The sequence below is a fragment of the Dendrobates tinctorius genome, unplaced genomic scaffold (assembly GCF_039654945.1).
Source record: "Dendrobates tinctorius isolate UK_male_01 unplaced genomic scaffold, ASM3965494v1 ptg000215l, whole genome shotgun sequence".
Taxonomy (NCBI): domain Eukaryota; kingdom Metazoa; phylum Chordata; class Amphibia; order Anura; family Dendrobatidae; genus Dendrobates; species Dendrobates tinctorius.
In genome coordinates, this window is record NW_027361882.1 from 3,727,120 (window position 1) to 3,745,443 (window position 18,324).

Below are 18,324 nucleotides of genomic sequence, written 5' to 3' on the forward strand. Positions count from 1 at the left end.
GAGTCCCTCTAGACCCACTAAGCGCATGGCGTCAAACCTGCGAACGCCACTAATCGACGCTGATTACTGTGGAGTGCAGACCAAGTGCACAGTGGCGTACAGGCAAAGCCACTACTTGGCGCTGATGCTAGGACCTGACTCTGCCTCCAACCCGCACTATCAACCTAAGCTCTGACTGGCAAGGCTGATCAACACATGCATACCAAGGGTAGGGGTTTCATATGAGTCATTCACCTGAGACATTCATACGTGCATACAACACTCACTCCACATGGCCTATACTAGCGCACGGCCGTGGGACCATGCGATCCTTTATAACCGCAGCCTGCCAGGACCTTGTTGATGGCCCAATCTGAGCTGCTTGAAGACCTGCGCATGTAACCTCCAACGACCAATGAGCGGTCATCTCAAGGGCATGTGTAGGGATGGTGACCTGACGGACGGACGGACTAGTCAGAGTGAAGAAGGAAAGGTTTGCACAGTGTAGGTAGGTGTCAGTTATTACTGTGGGGAAACAGCTAGGAAAGTGTAGTGGACGTGCAGTACCTTGGGTTGACCATTAGATGGCAGGGAGGAGTGTGAGCAAAGGACTTGACAACAGCTTAGGGCTTTAGAAACCGTTGGTCATGGGGGGCGTGGTTACAGTGACAGTTTCAAGGAACCGGGAGAGCTATAAATACTGAGGGAGGGTTCCAGAAGGTTCCAGTCCCCAGGGGGATCTCAGGTGACAGGAAGACTGCGAGTCTGTGCGCTCTGAGGAGAATCCGACCAGGGGGACTGAGGAGAGAGAACGTCAGGGGGGTGGTCCTGACAGGAAAGTACCGCAGAAGAGACGTGGCAGAGGGTGCAGGATACCGCATTTAACACGACGACTGACCAGTGGAAGCGCTGTTGGTTTATGGGCCTAGGGCGGCCACAGTGACGGACCTGTCAGGAACGTCAAACACTGAAGGAGGGACAGTACATACAAATACGTCCCTGGTGGCAGTGTGAAAACGGCTCTGAAATCGAAGAGCCGACAAGTGAAGAGAAGTGCGGTGTGTTGCGGAGGCTGTCAGGTGAACGGCAAGTAAGGAAATAAACTTGGACTTGTTGCACCCAGAATCTGCCTCCAACTTGTCTCTATGTCATCTCTGCGCAGTAGTGAAAGAGGGATCACCCCCCCTAGTCCGGCCTACCACCACCTCTACACATGCTCAGATGGAGAAAAGCAAGACTTAGTCCCAGGAGCGTCTGCTCGCCGCTGACTAATTCTGGATGCTATAGTTGAACCTGGGGCGGCAGCAGCAGCAACCAGATGCATAGCATTAACCCGAGCAAGACACTGGGACCGACGTCTCTGCTGAGCAGGACCCTCTGTGGCTGAAGAAGAATGGGAGACCGCAGAGGACATGGCTCAAGATTCCCAGTGCAGTGGCAGGAACTCGACGCCTAACAATTTCTTTGTGGAAGAGATTATGTGGAGAAAAATTTCCCCCCAGCATGGACTTGCATGGAAACCATGATGGGAGCAGTAGTATCTACTTCCTCAGGCAGCTTGAACTGCCCAGAACTGGAAGTTACCTCAGGAAGTGCGTGAGCTGTAAGCTGGGAGTTACCTCAGGAAGTGCGCGAGCCTTGAGCTGGGAGTTACCTTAGGAAATGTGAGAATCCTCAGCTGGGAGTTACATCAGGAAGTGTGAGAGCCCTGAGCTGGGAGCTACCTCAGGAAGTGTGAGAGCCTTGAGCTGGGAGTTACCTCAGGAAGTGTGGGAGCCTTGAGCTGGGAGTTACCTCAGGAAGTGTGAGAGCCTTGAGCTGGGAGTTACCTCAGGAAGTGCGCGAGCCTTGAGCTGGGAGTTACCTTAGGAAATGTGAGAATCCTCAGCTGGGAGTTACATCAGGAAGTGTGAGAGCCCTGAGCTGGGAGCTACCTCAGGAAGGAGAGCCTCGAGCTGGGAGTTACCTCAGGAAGTGGGAGAGCCTTGAGCTGGGAGTTACCTCAGGAAGTGTGAGAGCCTTGAGCTGGGAGTTACCTCAGGAAGTGTGGGAGCCTTGAGCTGGGAGCTACCTCAGGAAGGAGATCCTTGAGCTGGGAGTTACCTCAGGAAGTGTGGGAGCCTTGAGCTGGGAGTTACCTCAGGAAGTGTGCGAGCCCTGAGGTGGGAGCTACCTCAGGAAGGAGATCCTTGAGCTGGGAGTTACCTCAGGAAGTGTGAGAGCCTTGAGCTGGGAGTTACCTCAGGAAGTGTGCAAACCCTGAGGTGGGAGCTACCTCAGGAAGGAGTGAGAGCCTTGAGCTGGGAGTTACCTCAGGAAGTGTGAGAGCCCTGAGGTGGGAGTTACCTCAGGAAGTGTAAGAGCCTTGAGCTGGGAGTTACCTGAGAGAGTGAGCCCTCAGCTGGGAGTTACCTCAGGAAGTGTGGGAGTCCTCAGCTGGGAGTTACCTCAGGATGTGTGCAAGCCATGAATTAGGAGGCTCCTCCCAGCTGTTTCTATAGCAGCTTGTTGTGAGGAGAATAATCACTTAATTTTCATGTACACACATTGGCCAGTAGATGGCAGCAAAGCACAACTATGAATTCTCGGTATACAATGCAATGTATTGTATCTCCTAGCTCACAGTGCCCAAACTAATTCTGACACACTGGACAAATCTACTGCCATAAGGCAACTGTCTCACCCTGCAGCAGCAGAAATAGCACCGGGGTACCACAAATATACATTTATAATGGTCATTTTAAGCGTTGGACAACCCCTGTAAGAATAATATTCAGAGTAAAGAACGAGGAGCCCTGATCTCACATCATCCCGTCTGTCTGGGATCACATGAAGGATCCGCACAAGCCTCATACACAGAAGATCTGGGGTCAGTGACAAGATATTTGGAACAACCTCCTGCCGAGATCCTCCATAACCTGTGTATAAGTGACGGGAAGAAGTGATGGAGGCGACGGGTGGTCTTCAGATACTGATGATGGAGGAGACGAGCAGTCACCAGATACTGATGATGGAGGTGACAGGTTGTCACCAGATACTGATGATGGAGGTGACAGGTGGTCACCAGATACTGATGGAGGCGACGGGCGGTCACCAGATACTGATGATGGAGGTGATGGGTGATCACCAGATACTGATGATGGAGGTGACGGGTGATCACCAGATACTGATGATGGAGGGGACAGGCGGTCACCAGATACTGATGATGGAGGTGACGGGTGATCACCAGATACTGATGATGGAGGTGACGGGTGATCACCAGATAATGATGATGGAGGTGACGGACGGTCACCAGATACTGATGGTGGAGGAGACGGGGGGGTCACCAGATACTGATGATGGAGGCGACGGGCGGTCACCAGATACTGATGATGGAGGGGACAGAGGTCACCAGATACTGATGATGGAGATGACGGGCGGTCACCAGATACTGATGGTGGAGGAGACGGGCGGTCACCAGATACTGATGATGGAGGCGACAGGTGTTCACCAGATACTGATGATGGAGATGACGGGCGGTCACCAGATACTGATGATGGAGGCGACAGGTGTTCACCAGATACTGATGATGGAGATGACGGGCGGTCACCAGATACTGATGATGGAGGCGACAGGTGTTCACCAGATACTGATGATGGAGGCGACAGGTGTTCACCAGATACTGATGATGGAGGCGACAGGTGGTCACCAGATACTGATGATGGAGATGACGGGCGGTCACCAGATACTGATGATGGAGGTGACAGGTGGTCACCAGATACTGATGGAGGCGACGGGCGGTCACCAGATACTGATGATGGAGGTGATGGGTGATCACCAGATACTGATGATGGAGGTGACGGGTGATCACCAGATACTGATGATGGAGGTGACGGGTGATCACCAGATAATGATGATGGAGGTGACGGACGGTCACCAGATACTGATGGTGGAGGCGACAGGTGGCCACCAGATACTGATGATGGAAGTGACAAACAGTTACCAGATACTGATGATGGAGGGGACGGGGGTCACCAGATACTGATGATGGAGGTGACGGGCGGTCACCAGATACTGATGATGGAAGTGACAAACAGTTACCAGATACTGATGATGGAGGAGACGGGCTGTCACCAGATACTGATGATGGAGGTGACGGGCGGTCACCAGATACTGATGATGGAGGTGACAGACGGTCACCAGATACTGATGATGGAGGCGACAGGTGGCCACCAGATACTGATGATGGAAGTGACAAACAGTTACCAGATACTGATGATGGAGGAGACGGGCTGTCACCAGATACTGATGATGGAGGTGACGGGCGGTCACCAGATACTGATGATGGAGGTGACAGACGGTCACCAGATACTGATGATGGAAGTGACAAACAGTTACCAGATACTGATGATGGAGGGGACGGGGGTCACCAGACACTGATGATGGAGGTGACGGGCGGTCACCAGATACTGATGATGGAAGTGACAAACAGTTACCAGATACTGATGATGGAGGTGACGGGCGGTCACCAGATACTGATGATGGAGGTGACAGACGGTCACCAGATACTGATGATGGAAGTGACAAACAGTTACCAGATACTGATGATGGAGGGGACGGGGGTCACCAGACACTGATGATGGAGGTGACGGGCGGTCACCAGATACTGATGATGGAAGTGACAAACAGTTACCAGATACTGATGATGGAGGGGACGGGGGTCACCAGATACTGATGATGGAGGTGACAGACGGTCACCAGATACTGATGATGGAAGTGACAAACAGTTACCAGATACTGATGATGGAGGGGACGGGGGTCACCAGACACTGATGATGGAGGTGACGGGCGGTCACCAGATACTGATGATGGAAGTGACAAACAGTTACCAGATACTGATGATGGAGGGGACGGGGGTCACCAGATACTGATGATGGAGGTGACAGACGGTCACCAGATACTGATGATGGAAGTGACAAACAGTTACCAGATACTGATGATGGAGGGGACAAACAGTTACCAGATACTGATGATGGAGGGGACGGGGGTCACCAGACACTGATGATGGAGGTGACGGGCGGTCACCAGATACTGATGATGGAAGTGACAAACAGTTACCAGATACTGATGATAACACATATTATTGAAAGTTTCTTTCTGTGCAGCATCTTCTCCCGATCTACGCACCACTGTAATATATATATATATATATCTGTATACTGTATATACACATGCACTCACTATGTCAGCAGTGATTAGTTTAGCAGAATGCCATCTTTGCCATCTGATAATTTCCCATTTAAATACAATCTATTGTTCCCTGTTATCAGCCACCTGAAATTGGCGAAAACTTTACTACATGACAGGGTAGCGCCTTTTACCTTTTAGGCCATTTCTGACCAGTTAGTACCATGGTCTGTCCCCGTTACCGTCCCCACTTCAGTCTCAGGATCGGTGTTTGCATTGTTTGTTACTTGTCATCAGTGCTTGTATTGAGTGAGAGGATGAATGTAGCAAAAGTCAGCACATTGTCTTATTCTCTGTTATCAGCCATTTCAGAGGATCTACAGAATAAACTGAACGTACCGTTAACCCGGACAGAGAGAAGCGTCCAGAGAACTTTCCGCTGCCGTCCGGAATCCATGCTCCGCAGTCTGCAGGATAGTCCGTGTGTGGAGCGTCTTCCCGTGTGAGATCTGCGAGCGTCTCAGGTGACAGGTGACATTCCTTCTCGCCTGATAGACAGACACAAATCTTGTACAGACGCTCAGTGATCTGTGACCGACACAAGAGCGGAAGCCTCACGTATATGGCCGACCTCATATGTGATACCTTCCATCATCACACATTTACGCCTTCATGGTCTTGCAATTTTACATTTTTGCTCTTTCGTTTTCTCGCTCCCCTTCTTCCCATAACTTTTTTTTATTTTTCCATCAGTCTGGCCATATGAGAGCTTGTTTTTTATGGTACAAGTTTTACTTTTGAATCACACCATTGATTTTACTATACAGTATACTGGAAAATGGGAAAAAAAATTCAAATGCGGTGAAATTGCAAAAAAAAAAAGTGCAATTCCACAATGGTTTTTGAAGTTTTTTATTTATCATATTCACTATATGGAATAACTGACCTGACAATATGATTCGCAAGGTCAGTATGAATACGCTGATACCAAACATGTATAGGGTTTATTTCTATTTAATTGGTGGCAAAAAAAAATCAAAAATCTGTAAAAAAAAAAGAGAAGTTGCTTATGAAGGCATTTTCCGGGAGCCACTGAGGATTCATTTTTTGGGATCTAGGACTGGGTGAGGGATTATTTTTTGCGCCCTGAGCTGATGTTTTTATTGATACCATTTTGGGGTAAATACAATGCTTTGGTCGCCTCTTATTGCATTTTATTGCAATGTTATTGTGACCAAAAAAAAAACATAATTCTGACGATTTAATTTTTTTTTTCTTGTTACACCATTTACCAATCAGATTAATTCTTTTTATATTTTGATAGATCGGGCGATTCTGAACGCGGTGATACCAAATATGTGTGTGTATTTTCCAATTGTTTTATTTTGAATGGGACAAATGGAGGATGATTTGAACTTTTGCGGGTTTTTTTTTTATATTTTTCATATTTTTACCATTTTTTTTACTGGCTTCAATAGTACTTGAAGCTGCCACCTTCTGATCGTCTGTGCTACATATATCGGGGCTTCAGCATATATTATTGTAGACTGGTCAATTATCCTTCCTAACTGTATTTAATACAATGTAATGACTTTATGAAAAATGCCGCCGAAGATTTTTTGTATGTCAAACATCCTCAGATGCCCTAATTTCAATTTTTTTCCCAAGGTTCACAAAAGTCTTATGACCCCACCTGGGCGTCCTATTATTTCAAGGGTGAAATCAGTTACGGCGAATCTTTCTCCTTACGTACACTTATTCCTTCTGAAATATATAATTAAACTTGATTCTTATGTACCTGATCTCATCACACCTGATTATGGAATGAAGGCAACTTCTGTGGCACCCCTGAGGGTTCAGTCGCCACAGAGGTACTGCACCTCACCCAGAGGTGTGGTACCCCACTCTCAGATAAGGAGGGAGCACAACCCAGGACTCTAACACCTGCACCCAACACACATTATAGCAGCAGGGCACCCTAGATGTACCCTACGGGAGGATGGTCTCATACCTGGCTGGGTAGTAAAGGGTGTTGGGAGGTGGGTGGAGAAGATAGGAAAAGGGGAGGAGCTTAGAGAGCAGAAAAGAACAGTGCAGAGAGAGAGAGCTGTCAGGAGAAAGTGAAAGTAAACAGAAGTGCTGTGAGGCAGCTCCCTGTCAGAAGGAGCTGCAGACAGTTCAGGAGGAGGAAGGAAAGAGGAGAGATGTGTGTGAAGCAGCTCCCTGTCAGGAGGAGCTACAGAAGGAGGGAAAGAGACAGAGAGAAGCTCCCGGAGAGCAGAAGGGATCGTAGGGGCACGGGACATGCGAGAGCCACCCGTGGGGCCTGATGCAGTATTGGAGAGACCAGGCTGCATGGGGGTACTGGCCCCCTAGCCAAGTGGAGAAATCATCAGGGCTGTGGAGTCGTGGAGTCGGAGTCGGTGCTCATTTTGGTGGAGTCGGAGTTGGAGTCGGTATAAAATGGACCGACTCCGACTCCTAAAATATATAATAAATTGGGTACAGTAGTTCAATGCAGAATCTGCTGAATATTTTTTCATAGGAATTTGGGAAAGTTATGAAATGTCCTATAAATGGCTGTTCTATTCCTGATCTAAGGCTACATTCACACACAGCGTTTTTCCTGCGTTTTTTGAGGATACGTTTTTCAGTTGCAAAAACAGATCAGCTTTTTAAAAAAATGCATCACCTGAAAGGTTTTTGAGCTCATAGATAATGTTTTCAATAGCAAAAGCAGACTAGAAATCTGCTCTATCTATATATCCATTTATCCATATCTGTCTATCCATATCATATTTGTACCAAAAAGAATGAAAGCCAGATAGCACACAGACTAACACTCCTTTTTTTTTAGCACCAGTCAGGTACACCTCATAGCTGCCCAAAAGGACGCCCAGGACAGGCATTGCTCGTCTTCAGTAACATCAACATCAATTGATAGTTGGAATAAATAGACTGCATTCACCACATCTTCTTAAGGTGCAGGCTTTATTTTCAAGTGTAGGGGTGTGCAGTATGAGGTTCTGCAGCAGCTGAGGTGTGCAGTATGAAATTCTGCAGAACAGTATGAGGTTCTGCCCCCCCCCTAAGTTTGATTCTGGCTACGCCCATAGTGTGAATGTAGACTGAGGATCTAGGCTTTATCTTAGCCGAGATAAGTCATAGTGTGTGTGTGTGTGTGTGTGTGTGTGTGTGTGTGTGTGTGTGTGTGTGTGTGTGTGTGTGTGTATATATATATATATATACACAGTACAGACCAAAAGTTTGGACACACCTTCTCAATCAAAGTGTTTTCTTTATTTTCATGACTATGAAAATTGTAGATTCACTCTGAAGGCATCAAAACTATGAATTAACACATGTGGAATTATATAATTAGCAAAAAAGTGTGAAACAACTGAAAATATGTCTTATATTCTAGGTTCTTCAGAGTAGCCACGTTTTGCTTTGATTTCTGCTTTTCACACTCTTGGCATTCTCTTGATGAGCTTCAAGAGGTAGTCACCGGAAATGGTTTACACTTCACAGGTGTGCCCTGTCAGGTTTAATAAGTGGGATTTCTTGCCTTATAAATGGGGTTGGGACCGTCAGTTGTGTTGTGCAGAAGTCTGGTGGATATACAGCTGATAGTCCTACTGAATAGACTGTTAGAATTTGTATTATGGCAAAAAAAAAGCAGCTGAGTAAAGAAAAACGAGTGGCCATCATTACTTTAAGAAATGAAGGTCAGACAGTCCGAAAAATTGGGAAAACTTTGAAATTGTCCCCAAGTGCAGTGGCAAAAACCATCAAGCGTTACAAAGAAACTGGCTCACATGAGGACCGCGCCAGGAAAGGAAGACCAAGAGTCACCTCTGCTGCGGAGGATAAGTTCATCCGAGTCACCAGCCTCAGAAATCGCAGGTTAACAGCAGCTCAGATTAGAGACCAGGTCAATGCCACACAGAGTTCTAGCAGCAGACACATCTCTACAACAACTGTTAAGAGGAGACTTTGTGCAGCAGGCCTTCATGGTAAAATAGCTGCTAGGAAACCACTGCTAAGGACAGGCCACAAGCAGAAGAGACTTGTTTGGGGTAAAGAACACAAGGAATGGACATTAGACCAGTGGAAATCTGTGCTTTGGTCTGATGAGTCCAAATTTGAGATCTTTGGTTCCAACCACCGTGTCTTTGTGCAACGCAGAAAAGGTGAACGGATGGACTCTACATGCCTGGTTCCCACCGTGAAGCATGGAGGAGGAGGTGTGATGGTGTGGGGGGGATTTGCTGGTGACACTGTTGAGGATTTATTCAAAATTGAAGGCATACTGAACCAGCATGGCTACCACAGCATCTTGCAGCGGCATGCTATTCCATCCGGTTTGCGTTTAGTTGGACCATCATTTACTTTTCAACAAGACAATGACCTCAAACACACCTCCAGGCTGTGTAAGGGCTACTTGACCAAGAAGGAGAGTGGTGGGGTGCTACGCCAGATGACCTGGCCTCCACAGTCACCAGACCTGAACCCAATTGAGATGGTTTGGGGTGAGCTGGACCGCAGAGTGAAGGCAAAAGGGCCAACAAGTGCTAAGCATCTCTGGGAACTCCTTCAAGACTGTTGGAAGACCATTTCCGGTGACTACCTCTTGAAGCTCATCAAGAGAATGCCAAGAGTGTGCAAAGCAGTAATCAAAGCAAAAGGTGGCTACTCTGAAGAACCTAGAATATAAGACATACAGTATTTTCAGTTGTTTCACACTTTTTTGGTAATTATATTATTGCACATGTGTTAATTCATTGTTTTGATGCCTTCAGAGTGAATCTACAATTTTCATAGTCATGAAAATAAAGAAAACTCTTTGAATGAGAAGGTGTGTCCAAACTTTGGTCTGTACTGTATACATGTACATGTATACAGTGTATTACATATTTACAATTTATTACAGTTTTTTGTGTTCTAAAGTTCTATTCCAATAAATAGATATTGTGTTCTATCTAAATATCTTGATTATTGGATCATAGAAATGATTAAATGTCTGATGTTCACATTGTACTACAATACATTTTTCACTTAAATATAAGCAATATATGTGGGAGTCGGAGTTGGAGTCGGTGTAAGGGAAATTGAGGAGTCGGAGTCGCAGGTTTGGCTTACCGACTCCACAGCCCTGGAAATCATCAGACTCAAATAGCAAGTTGGAGGCAGAGGCACCTGTAGGTACCTCAGCCACAAGCCACAGTTATCTTTGCCAGAAAGGCAGCCATAAGGGAGCAAGGGAATGCAGCGAGGACGTTACTGAACAAGGTCTGCGACTGCTGGCCCGAGACACTGACTGTGAGGTGTTGGGCAGGAGAGGCGGTAAGTCAACACAGTGAGACAGCCAGGATAGGCAGATACAGAAAGGAGTCCTGGAAAAGTGTATCCTGATTTACATGGGAGTTTGCTGGACCCCTCATCTGGAGGACGCAGCGCCAAGCGGGCACCCAGGTACACAAGAACAGTAAGTAAACCTTTGGAACTGCACACAGCTGTGTCCTCTAATTATTCCTGCGTCACCTACCCAATTCTGCTACATCTATCATCATCAAATACAAACATCTTTTACATTACAACTGCCCTGGGACAAAGCTCTGCCTGTGGAGAGCTGTCCCAACTCAGCTGCATTATCATCAGTCCCAGAGGATCTGCCCTGCAGCGCTGGTCACTCCTAACCAGAAACCACTGGTAGCGTCACGAACAATTTATTACAAATTTTATCCCTTGCCGCTGTCGTGACAGATCCCCTTTAAATACCAGCCCGGTACCTAGTACCCCACGGCCCTAGTGGGCAATCCACTTCCACCTATCCTTCAATGCACCTTCTTCACTTTGGATGTGAGTTCCTTACACTCCAACATTGACCATCTATTGAGCTTAGGGACGGTGGAATTTAATCTTCATCACGATAAGTCCATCCCTGAACACCAAAGAGATTTCCTTTTGCAAATTATCGATTTTATACTCAACCACAACATCTTCACTTTTGAGGGGCTTACCTATCGGCAGTTGAGGGGCTATGCCATTGGGACAAGATTTGCCCCCAGTTATGCCAACCTCTTCATGGGGTGTTTCGAGTCCCTGCATATTGCAAGGACCTTCTTGACGATGGCTCACATCCTCTTTTACAGAAAATAGATTATTTATTTTTTGTTCTGTCAGGGACCCGTGATGAAGTACAATTTTTTGTCGACAACCCCAATAAATATCCTTTTATGGCAAAATTCACCTTCTTGGAGAAATGTATTGAATTTTCGTGGTTTGATTATTTCAAAGAATGATGATGGTGAAATTTATAAATCCACCCACTTCGAGAAAAAGTGGACGTCAACAGCTATTTAGAATATTCCAGTGGCCGGCCACCTTCCAAAGTGGATAAAAAAAAGTGGCGCAAAAAAATTCGAAAAAATTGCAGATTTTTTTAGTCAGGCATTTTCAACAAAAGGTTTAGAGAAAAGGGCTACCCTAAAGTTATCCTATGGGTACTTTCACATTGTGTTTAGTGGCCCTGTCAGTGCATATGTCCAACTCCCCACCACCACCACCACCAACACCAAAACGGGTTCCGGACTTATGCACCGACCGGGCCATGGAGTGTAATGGTCACAGCAGAGCGATCATGCGCTCTGTCATGCACTTTTTTTGGGAATATACACCTCCTGTAGGCATACACTCCTGAAAATTATGCACATCAGAGCGCATGATCGCTCTGCCATCACCATTACATCCATGCCCCATTGTTTTTTGAGGTGGGGTCAGACATATGCCCTAATAAAGCCACTGTTAAGGTATCCTACAGAACGCTTTTATTATAACCACGGATCTTAAAAAGATGATTGTTTGGCCAAGATGAGGAACAATAATAACCTGAAACTGGGGAAAGATTCTAGGGTTCAAACATGGCTTTATTACCACCTTTAACAGGTCCCATAATACTATTAGCGGTTTGATGAACAAGTATTGGTTCATGTTGGTGGTTGACTCAGTTTTGGCCAATAATCCTTCTAAAGCTTGGAGTATTGTTTGTAGAAGGAATAAAAATCTATAAAGTCACATTGCATTAATAGAATTAAGAAGTCATCCAAGATGTCTGGTCAGTCTTTATCTCCTGAGCTGAAGGGGATCTACTGATGTGGCAACCCTAAATGTCTGTGTCGTGCCATGTTGAGGCATGGTTGAAGAAATTTTCAGCCTAGAGCAACAAAGGATGTGATTTCCATCAACCAATTTTGAACTGAGATACGTCATTTGTCATCTATTTATTAGAGCGTGGCTGCTATCTCCAGTATGGTGGACAAACCATCCAACCTGTTCATAACAGAATGATCACAAACAGAAGACAAAAACAGTCATAAGGTCAAATAACAAATAAAATCAATTTTATTGGTACATAAAAGATCATACAGACAGACAGGCACAAAGTGAAGCTAGAAGATGTAAAGGTCATTCTAACCACATGTACGAGGCCCTGGGTAGGTATGACAGAAGGCAGGTACATAGCAACATCATAGCACATTGCTCATGTATGCACAGTGGCAATAGAGGATAAAAAACAGATACATGACAACATCATAATAATGAATATATAGCACATCGCTCATATATGCACAATGGCAATAGAGAATACCCAAATTAGGCAGAATTAACAAGGCCTAAGTTGGGCCACATTCATCAGGTAAGCAAGTAGCACTAGATGTGCACTATAATAAGAAGATAAATATACAAGTACCTTAAAGAGAAACGACCGCCTTCCTGCACGATCCTACCCGCCCCGACGCGCGTTTTGGCGTACCTTTATCAAGGGGCATGAGCAAACATATTAGAAAAAATGGGATATTAGACCATAGTTTGTCAAGACACTTTTTAACGGATTATCTAAAAAATCCTGACATCCTACGTCTCACCATTTTGGAGCAAATACCTAATACTACCCCTGAACACTTTCAGAGATTAAATTGTGAATTCTTCTGGATCTCCAGACTGGCCACTTTGTGTCTGGAAGGATTAAATGTTAATACTGAGTACACACAGATTTTTATTCATTATTTATTACTTATTACTTTTTAATCCTTTTTCCACCGGCCTAAGATCTTTCCTTCTCCTGTCCTTCGTATGGATCTAGCTTAATATGATCGGGGCCAGCGGATGGCGCAGCGGCGGTCTGTGAGAACTACCAGTGCCATTTTTCAGTGTTGTGCCTGTCCAGCTAAAACTTAAAAGATCTTGAGAAGATCTGTATGGAGGAGGGGGCCAAAATCTCTAGCAAACGTCTGACCTCTCTAATTGCAAACAAAGGTTTCTGTACAAATGTTAAGTTCTGTTTTTCTATTGTATCACATACTTATTTCATGTAATAAAATGCAAATTAATTATGTAGAAATCATACAATCTGGATTTTATTTTTAGATTCTGTCTCCCACAGTTGAAGTGTACCTACGGTAAAAATTACAGACCTCTCCATTCTTTGTAGGTGGGAAAATTTGCAAAGTCAGCAGTTTATTAAATACTTATTTTCCCCACGGTATATACAGTCACACAAAACCCCAGAATTGGGCCAGATAAAGTTGTTGGCACCATTCCAAAATTGTGGGTAAACAACTTTTTTCAAGCATGTGATGCTTGTTTACACTCACCTGTGGCAAGTAACAGGTGTGGGCAATATGAAATTCACACCGGAAACCATATAAAAAAGGGGAGAAATTGACTCATTCTTTCCATTGTGTGTCTGTGTGTGCCACACTAAGCATGGAGAACAGAAAGAGGAGAAGAGAACTGTCTGAGGACTTGAGAACCAGAATTGTTGAACAATATCAACAATTTGAAGGGTACAAGTCCATCTCCATAGATCTTAATGTTCCTTTGTCCACGGTGCGCAACATAATCAAGAAGTTAAAACCCATGGCACTGTAGCTAATCTCCCTGGATGAGAACGGCAGCGAAATATTAATGAAAGGTTGCAACGCAGGACAGTCCGAATGGTGGATAAGCAGCCCGAATCAAGGTTCAAAGAAATTCAAGATGTCCTGCAGGCTCAGGGAGCATCAGTGTCAGTGCAAACTATTCATCCACATGTGAACGAAATGAAATGCTATGGCAAGAGACTCAGGAGGACCCACTGCTGACACAGAGACATAAAAATGTTAGACTGCAGTTTGCCAAAATGTATGTGAAAAAGCCAAAATCCTTCAGGGAAAGCATCTTGTGGACTGCCTGCAGTCCCTCTGCTGCTGCCCGGGGTGGGTGCACTCCTAGCAAGTCAGGCACTGTGTTTAGAGCGCGCGCGTGCATTTCCTCTTTCTTAAAGGGGCTGCACGCGTTCCTCTAAAGTGTCCCCAGCCAATAGCTGGAGGTCACTTACTATTTGAACCGCCTCCTCCAACATGGAGGTGCCTGTACAATGTTGTGATTTTGTTCCTAACACGCTTTTCAGTTCTCAGGCACCCTATACTTGCATCTCAGCCTGCTGCACTCACGAGTGCTTCCTTCACCCGTAGCTGGTCTGCTGCGCCTGCTTCGTTCAACGGTAGCCGAGCCAGCTGCACCCGCCAGTGCTCTCCTCAATGGCAGCCGAGTGAGCTGCACCCACCAGTGCTCACTTCAGTGGCAGCCAAGCCAGCTGCACCCGCCAGTGCTCTCCTCAATGGCAGCCGAGTCAGCTGCACCCACCAGTGCTCACTTCAGTGGCAGCCAAGCCAGCTGCACCCGCCAGTGCTCTCCTCAATGGCAGCCGAGTCAGCTGCACCCACCAGTGCTTACTTCAGTGGCAGCCAAGCCAGCTGCACCCGCCAGTGCTCATCTCTCCCTCAGACTGTCCTGTCTGTACCTGCAGTTCCTGTCATCTTCTCTGCATCTGTCCCCGTTCCTAGGGGTCAGCCGCTATCTACCCAAGGTCAGTCCTAGAGTAGCACCTGGATCACCGCCCTTGTCTCTCTATGGACTGCGGTGTCGTTAGCTGCTGCGTGTCCGTGGTCAGATTGGGTGAGGCTCCTCGTCACACCCCTCCAGGTCTCCCTTGGGCTTTGGCACAGTGGTTCCACCACCCAGCCCGTGACATGGAGAGATCTTACATTGCTGTTGGGAGAAGGCGCCTTCACCTATGAGCAGGGTCGGACTGAGGTGTCTAGGGCCCACCAAGGGAATTAATTTTAGGGGCCCACCTACAGTAATGTACAACTCAACATTTAGGCTTTGAGACAGCGGAATTACACCATGGGTATTTTTAGGGACTGCTTCTTCTGATTTTTCTTCAGAAACATAGGGTTGTTTAGAAGACATTGCTCTATAAATAAAATAATATATTACATTTTATCTGCTGACTAGTGATGAGCGATTATTTCCAATTATGAGAATAATGGGAAATAATCGGCTGGTCTTTTTTAACTGGTATTTGAGGGTCTAAAGTAAAATATCGGAAATCGGAATTCCGATTTCCGATATCAATAGAAGTCTATGGGGAGAAATATCGGCATTTTTAAAAATGCCAATCCCCACTGTGTAATATAACCAGCGGGAAATCATCCCACTGGTTACATTGTCTAATAATCATTATATTTTATATATATTTTGAACGGAGCTTACTACATCGACATGATACCAGAACGGAGCTTACAACATAGACATGGTACCAGAACGGAGCTTACTACATCGACATGATACCAGAACGGAGGTTACTACATCGACATGATACCAGAACGGAGCTTACTACATCGACATGATACCAGAACGGAGCTTACTACATCGACATGATACCAGAACGGAACTTACTACATCGACATGATACCAGAACGGAACTTACTACATCGACATGATACCAGAACGGAGCTTACTACATCGACATAATACCAGAACGGAGGTTACTACATCGACATGATACCAGAACGGAGCTTACTACATCGACATGATACCAGAACGGAGCTTACTACATCGACATGATACCAGAACGGAGCTTACTACATCGACATGATACCAGAACGGAGGTTACTACATCGACATGATACCAGAACGGAGCTTACTACATCGACATGATACCAGAACGGAGGTTACTACATCGACATAATACCAGAACGGAGCTTACTACATCGACATGATACCAGAACGGAGGTTACTACATCGACATGATACCAGAACGGAGGTTACTACATCGGCATGATACCAGAACGGAGCTTACTACATCGACATAATACCAGAACGGAGGTTACTACATCGACATGATACCAGAACGGAGCTTACTACATCGACATGATACCAGAACGGAGCTTACTACATCGACATGATACCAGAACGGAGGTTACTACATCGACATGATACCAGAACGGAGGTTACTACATCGGCATGATACCAGAACGGAGCTTACTACATCGACATAATACCAGAACGGAGGTTACTACATCGGCATGATACCAGAACGGAGCTTACTACATCGACATGATACCAGAACGGAGGTTACTACATCGACATGATACCAGAACGGAGCTTACTACATCGACATGATACCAGAACGGAGCTTACTACATCGACATGATACCAGAACGGAGGTTACTACATCGACATGATACCAGAACGGAGGTTACTACATCGACATGATACCAGAACGGAGGTTACTACATCGACATGATACCAGAACGGAGCTTACTACATCGACATGATACCAGAACGGAGGTTACTACATCGACATGATACCAGAACGGAGGTTACTACATCGACATGATACCAGAACGGAGGTTACTACATCGACATGATACCAGAACGGAGCTTACTACATCGACATGATACCAGAACGGAGCTTACTACATCGACATGATACCAGAACGGAGCTTACTACATCGACATGATACCAGAACGGAGGTTACTACATCGACATGATACCAGAACGGAGGTTACTACATCGACATGATACCAGAACGGAGCTTACTACATCGACATGATACCAGAACGGAGCTTACTACATCGACATGATACCAGAACGGAGCTTACTACATCGACATGATACCAGAACGGAGGTTACTACATCGACATGATACCAGAACGGAGGTTACTACATCGACATAATACCAGAACGGAGCTTACTACATAGACATGATACCAGAACGGAGCTTACTACATCGACATGATACCAGAACGGAGCTTACTACATCGACATGATACCAGAACGGAGCTTACTACATCGACATGATACCAGAACGGAGCTTACTACATCGACATGATACCAGAACGGAGGTTACTACATCGACATGATACCAGAACGGAGCTTACTACATCGACATGATACCAGAACGGAGGTTACTACATCGACATGATACCAGAACGGAGCTTACTACATCGACATGATACCAGAACGGAGCTTACTACATCGACATGATACCAGAACGGAGCTTACTACATCGACATGATACCAGAACGGAGGTTACTACATCGACATGATACCAGAACGGAGGTTACTACATCGACATGATACCAGAACGGAGCTTACTACATCGACATGATACCAGAACGGAGCTTACTACATCGACATGATACCAGAACGGAGCTTACTACATCGACATGATACCAGAACGGAGCTTACTACATCGACATGATACCAGAACGGAGCTTACTACATCGACATGATACCAGAACGGAGGTTACTACATCGACATGATACCAGAACGGAGCTTACAACATAGACATGATTCCAGAACGGAGCTTACTACATCGACATGATACCAGAACGGAGCTTACTACATCGACATGATACCAGAACGGAGCTTACTACATCGACATGATACCAGAACGGAGGTTACTACATCGACATGATACCAGAACGGAGCTTACTACATCGACATGATACCAGAACGGAGCTTACTACATCGACATGATACCAGAACGGAGCTTACTACATCGACATGATACCAGAACGGAGGTTACTACATCGACATGATACCAGAACGGAGCTTACTACATCAACATGATACCAGAACGGAGGTTACTACATCGACATGATACCAGAACGGAGGTTACTACATCGACATGATACCAGAACGGAGGTTACTACATCGACATGATACCAGAACGGAGCTTACTACATCGACATGATACCAGAACGGAGCTTACTACATCGACATGATACCAGAACGGAGCTTACTACATCGACATGATACCAGAACGGAGCTTACTACA